Source organism: Melanerpes formicivorus, unplaced genomic scaffold, assembly GCF_026170545.1.
Source record: "Melanerpes formicivorus ecotype bairdi unplaced genomic scaffold, bMelFor1.0.p_v2 SCAF_30, whole genome shotgun sequence".
NCBI lineage: Eukaryota > Metazoa > Chordata > Aves > Piciformes > Picidae > Melanerpes > Melanerpes formicivorus.
The window spans coordinates 9,567,519-9,574,234 of record NW_027142382.1 but is presented as its reverse complement, the minus strand read 5'-3'; positions in this window follow the sequence as shown (position 1 = coordinate 9,574,234).

The window sequence follows — 6,716 nt, the reverse complement described above, 5'->3', positions numbered from 1 at the left end:
GGGCTGTGCTCAAGGCCTCTCCCCAGCCTTGTTGCCCTTCTCTGGACACGTTCAAGTGTCTCAATATCCTTCTTAAACTGAGGGGCCCAGAACTGGACAAAGTACTCAAGGTGTGGCCTAGCCAATGCAGAGTACAGGGCACAATGACCTCCCTGCTCCTGCTGGCCACACCATTCCTAATGCAGGCCAGGATGCCATTGGCCCTCCTGGCCACCTGGGCACACTGTTGGCTCATATTCAGGTGGCTGTCAATCAGCACACCCAGGTCCCTCTCTGTTTGGGAGATCTCCAGCCACTCCGACCCCAAAATTCAAGTGTCTCTTTTTACATGCCGTATGAGGAGAGGCTGAGAGCCGTGGGGCTTTTTAGTCTAGAGAAAAGAAGACTGAGAGGGGATTTAAAAATGTTTATGAATATCTGAGGGCTGGGTGTCAAGAGGGAGGGGACAGGCTCTTCTCTGTTGCACTCTGTGATAGGACAAGGGGTAAGCCACTCTCCATCATTTTTCAGCAGTCCTGGCTCACTGGAGGGGTCCCAGAGGACTGGAAGCTGGCCAACGTGGTGCCCATCCACAAGAAGGGCTGGTTGGATGAGCCAGGGAATTATAGGCCTGTCAGCCTGACCTCAGTGCCAGGCAAGATCACGGAACAGGTCATCCTGAGTGCAATCACACAGCACTTACAGGATGGCCAAGGGATCAGGCCCAGCCAGCATGGATTTAGGAAGGGCAGGTCCTGCCTGACCAACCTGATCTCCTTCTATGATCAGGTGACTGCCTGGTGGATGTGGGGAGGCCTGTGGATGTAGTCTACCTGGACCTCAGCAAGGCCTTTGACACTGTCCCCCATAGCAAACTGCTGGCTAAGCTGTCAGCCCATGGCTTGGATGGGAGCACACTGCGATGGGTTAGGAACTGGCTGGAGGCTGAGCCCAGAGAGTGGTGGTGAATGGTGCCACAGCCAGCTGGCAGCCAGGCACCAGTGGTGTGCCCCAAGGATCAGTGCTGTGCTCTTTAACATCTTTATTGATGATCTGGATGAGGACATTGAGTCCATCATCAGTAAATTTGCTGATGACACCAAGCTGGGGGCAGGAGTTGATCTGCTGGAGGGCAGAGAGGCTCTGCAGAGGGACCTTGACAGGCTGGACAGATGGGCAGAGTCCAAGGGCAGGAGATTGAACACATCCAAGTTCTGCACATTGGCCACAACAACCCCATGCGGTGCTATAGGGTGGGGTGAGAGTGGCTGGAGAGCAGCCAGGCAGAGAGGGACCTGGGGTTACTGGTTGATGGCAGGCTGAACATGAGCCTGCAGTGTGCCCAGGCAGCCAAGAGAGCAAATGGCATCCTGGCCTGCATCAAGAACAGTGCAGCCAGCAGGAGCAGGGAGGTCATTCTGCCCCTGTACACTGCACTGGTTAGGCCACACCTTGAGTCCTGTGTCCAGTTCTGGGCCCCTCAGTTTAGGAAGGAGGTTGACTTGCTGGAACGAGTCCAGAGAAAGGCAATGAAGTTGGTGAGGGGTTTGGAACACAGCCCTGTGAGGAGAGGCTGAGGGAGCTGGGGCTGCTTAGCCTGGAGAGGAGGAGACTCAGGGGTGACCTTATTACTCTCTACAACTACCTGAAGGGTGGTTGGAGCCAGGTGGGGGTTGGTCTCTTCTCCCAGGTAGCCAGTACCAGAACAAGAGGACACAGTCTCAGGCTGCACCAGGGGAGGTTCAGGTTGGATGTTAGGAAGAAGTTCTATACAAAGAGAGTGATTGCCCATTGGAATGTGCTGCCTGGGGAGGTGGTGGAGTCACCATCACTGGAGGTGCTCAGGAGGAGACTTGATGGGGTGCTTGGTGCCATGGGTTAGTTGTTTAGGTGGGTTGGATTGGTTGATGGGTTGGACGCGATGATCTTGAAGGTCTCTTCCAACCTGGTTTATTATTCTATTATTCTATTATTCTATTATTCTGTAATGGATATAAACTACAGCACAGGAGGTTCCACCTCAATGTGAGGAGGAACTTCTTCACTGCGAGGGTCACAGAGCACTGGAACAGGCTCCCCAGAGGGGTTGTGGATTCTCCTTCTCTGGAGGCTTTCAAGACCCATCTGGATGTGTTCCTGTGCAACATGTGCTTGATTCTAGGGCCCTGTTCTGGCAGAAGGGGTTGGACTTGATGATCTTTGAAGGTCCCTTCCAACTCCTAACATCCTGTGATCTTATGACTTGCCTATGTCTGAAAAGCAGGATAAATATTTTCAGTGGGAACACGCCTGTTCCTGAAAAATCTTTAACAATGGTAATAATGTACTATTTATTTACTTCTGATGAAGTGCAACCTGAGCTTATGCAGTTATTTTTGAGAACTGATGATGAAAGAAATAAATTTGTATTTGTTTGGTAGAAGAATAATCTTTATTTCATATTTCCAACTCAGAAAATGGCTGCATGCATGGTGTTTGAAGTCATATGGCTATCCAGGTGGTTGGGTGGATGACTGCAGAGATGTTTGCCTTTCTCTAGTGCACACCTTGTGCCAGGGGGTGGCTAGCTCTTGCTCTTTCTCGAACAGCATCTTGCCACCTCCCATCCCAACTGTGCAGGGGTATGTGCCCTTGGACTCAAAGCTCTGATGTAGCACATCCACTTTTGCCACTGCCCTCAGGAGGTCTGATGGCCAGACTGCAAGCCTAGCAGCAGCATTTTAATCACCATTCTTTCCATGTAACCTACAGAAATATCTTTTGGCCATTCAATGCTGTTTTGTTCATGGTACAAGCTGGCTACTTTATGGAATTTATGGAAAAACATTGTGCCTCTCCTTGTTTTCAGTGAAATAATCCTGCAGGGCCTTGGGCCTCACTTCTACCTCTGTGCCTGGTGCCAAACTTAACACAGCTGGCAGGACCAGTGCAGCCATGCAGTCCCAGGGAGCCTGTCTCAGCAGAATAGCTATTCATTTATATAATAACACGTTGACTTGTTCACCTCCCCTAGGTGTTGAGATCCCGGTGCTGGCACCTGGCCCCTGGGATGGTGCAGCTGCTGGTATTCTGTCAGGCCAAGTTCATGACCAAAGGGTTAAGTCTCCCATTAGGAGACAGTGTTTTGGGTTGCTTCCTTGAATGATGGCTGCTTGGGAGTGGCATTAAAATGTCTTACCTGAGCAGTTTGTGGCTTTGTATCAACCTTTTAAAAGTTACCCTTGCAGGCCAAGTTCTGCTAGATATCTAGACTGTGGCTTTTGTTTTATTTCAGGAGTGCTAATGATTACCTGAATATAGCTACTAACTGGGTAGATAGAGCTATTCTCTGTTAATCACTTTTGCAGTTGCTACCACCTTATTTTTGGGGCTAAATTCATAGCTACCATGCCACTGGGAATAAGGTCCTTGGGTATATTTTAAGAAACTATCTCCTTCTGGATACTGTTTCCAGGGAGTACATGTGCAGTTCTGAGTGACCTGTACAAGATGCTTCTCTTCATTGCTACATTTGAAATATTTTGTCCCCACTAAACATATGTTGTCAAGCATCTACTGGCCTGCCTATCTGAAGGATTTGGCTGTGCACTGCTAAATCTCTGGTGAGGAGCAAATGAGGACAGGCTGAAATGTTCTGGATTCGGATAGCCGGTTCTCATCCTTTTTACAAATGATCTTCCCAAGTGAATGCTTTATGTGGCTGCACATGATTTTCCTCAGTATCTGATTTTCTCTGGGCTTGCATAAATTACAGATTCAAAGGTTGCATCAGATTGGAATGGACCCTCAAAGATTATCTTGTCCTGCCCCCTGGTAGTGAGCAGGGACACCTCCCACTAGATCAGGCTGCCCAGAAATTGATTTAGTAATTCTTTCCACTCAATAGGCTGTTGTGAATAAAAATATAGGAGGCAAATAATGAATTACTTCAAATATAAGGTTATCTTGCTGGAAAAGGTGATTAGAAAACAAAAAAATAGATGACTGCCTGCAAGGCAAATTCATTTATCTAAACAAAGCCACTGTGGTAGTTAGTTCATATGTATCAGCAAAACAACACCAGCTTTTGCAATTCAGGCCTTTGGATCATGACTTTTAACACAATCTGAACAGTATTAGTGGCCTTTTGCCAGAGTATGTGTGTTTTCCTAGGAAAGGCCATCACAAAAAACCCAGACCTGTAACTAGAACTGCAAACACAGTACTGCTGTATATTTTTGAAAGGTCTTGTAAGCTAATGAAAGAATTTAGGCAATTTTGGGCCAGTTTACCTATATATATGTAGCATACTATGCTAACTTTCATGCTTTCTGGGTCAGATGTACATTAAATCAGTTTTATGAATAGTTTTGAAATATTACTCCAAGGAGTTACTCCATTGCTTCTCATTTAGCAGGAATGGTGATAAAAGTCAACGGAGCTGACAGTGTCTTCGTGTTGGTTAGAGTTATGCATTTCAGCATGCTCTATTTCTTCCAACACAGGATCAGTTTTTGAATACAGGAAAATGAAGTCATTTTTTCACAACTCAAACTCATCAACTAGCATATTTTTAGTTTAAGTGAGGATTTTCAAAAGTGTCCATGATAGACTTGGTCACACTTCTCATCTGATTCAGCGTTTCTGAGGAGGTATAACCCTTGCAGGCACTTTTGAGAACACAGACTAGATTTTTTTGTCATGAAATATTTGCCTTACAAAAAAGCTGAGCAGAGCACAAGGGCTAATGGATCTGACAGGAATGCTGCTCTTCTTGGATTCGTGTGGGTTACTGTATAATTCTAATCTCCAATGTGTGACAACATTTGCATTATTTGCATAGAACATGAGAATGTTTGGCTAACTATTCACTGTATGATATTTTAGTAAAGTATTTTGTTACTGCAGTTTTGCAGGTTTGCTTCTCTTTTTGGGTTGTGAATGTATTAACACTTTGGGATATAAATGTCAAAATGAATAGAATCATACAACCATAGAATTGCTTATGTTGGAAAATACCTTTATGATCATTGAGACCAACCACTAGTCCAACACTGTCAAGTCCACCACCAAACCATATCCCAAAGCACCACTTCCTTGGGCAGCCTGATCCAAGGCTGGACAACTTTTTCAGTGAAGAAAGTTTTCCTAATATCTTATCTAAAGCTCCCTTGCTGCAGCTTGAGGCCATTTACTCTCCTTCTACCACTTGCTACTTGTGAAGAAAGATCATTCTGCACTTTGCTACAACCTCCTTTCAGGCAGTTGTAGAGAATGATAAAGTCTCCTAGCAGCCTCTTTTTTTTTTAAGGCTAAACAACCCCTGTTCCCTCATCTGATTCTCATAAAACTTCTTTTCCAGACCCTTCTCTGGACACATTCCAGAACCTTAATGTTGTTCTTTTAGCACAAGGCCCAACACCGAACACATCATTTCAGGCGTGGCCTCACCAGTGCCATGTACATGGGGACAATCCCTTCTCTAGTCCTGCTGGCCACACTGTTCCTGATGCAAGCCAGGATGCTGTTGGCCTTCTTGTCCATCTGAGCACACTGCTAGTTCACATTCAGCCAGCTGTCAACCAACATTCCCTGGTCCTTTTCTGCTAGGCAGCTTTCCAGCCACTCTTCCCCAAGCCTGTAACATAGCATGGGGTCACTGTCACCTGGCTCTTGGCCTTGTTGATTCTGAATCTGTTGAATATTCCCTCCTCTAAAATGCCTTAGCATATACATCCAAAAATGACTGTTGGTCTCTATTTCCTAAGGCAAATATGTAATTCCCATAAAAGAGAAAGAGATAGAGAACAGAAGTACTTTCCCAAGCATTAAACATGCAATTCTGACACACATCAGCCCCTCCTGTCATTAATGGTCTACATGTGGTACACTTTTAAGTCAAAAGCACCTTAAAACAAACCTTATAAACAATCTGTTTTTCTAAATGACAGAGTGGCAAGTGCAAGATTGCTAAAACTATAGTGAGGGAAATGACAAAAGACAATTTTAACTATAATTGATACCTTTTGGAAGATCAAGACCAACCTGAAGCTGTTTTGCTTGTGTCACCACAGCCAGTACTGTTTGACTGTGGCTAACTGGCATGGTCTTTGGGACCTGGAAGCACAGCACTGTTCTCCTATCATTCAAAAGGAAAAAGTCAAACAACTGAAGGCCATCAGATTGTTTGCCAAACACAAGCAGTTATGAACTAAAACTGTAACTATGAAAGGTCTCCCTTACTCTCTTCTTTTGTTTTATCTTTTTCCTCACTTACCTTTTTGATGTATTTGACTTGTTTGTTTGCAGCTTTTGCAGCTGGACACAAATGCAGTAGTTCATTCCACTAATGTATTTGCATGTCTACAAATCTCACACTGGGTAGAGGAAAGCATCTGAGTCGCAGGACTGAGATATGTGCAGTAAGTACATATGAGATCTAGACTGAAACAAACTTTGCACATCTTCTGATTGAGCAAATAGAGATTTTTTTTTTCAGAGCCTAGTAATACAACGGGTTTAAGAATATCCTTCTAAAAAGTTCACTTAAATACAATTTTACTGACAAACATACTTGGACGATTTCAAAGGCTGACAAATAGCCTTGCTGTTGCCTTACGTTCCACAACTTGAAACATGCATTCTTTTTGTGGGAATAAAACCCCACACCCCTTCTTGGATTTTCTCCAACTGCACCAAGTACACAGCATCCCTTGCATTCATCATCTAACCTGGCCTCATTTAATTGATGATTTTGG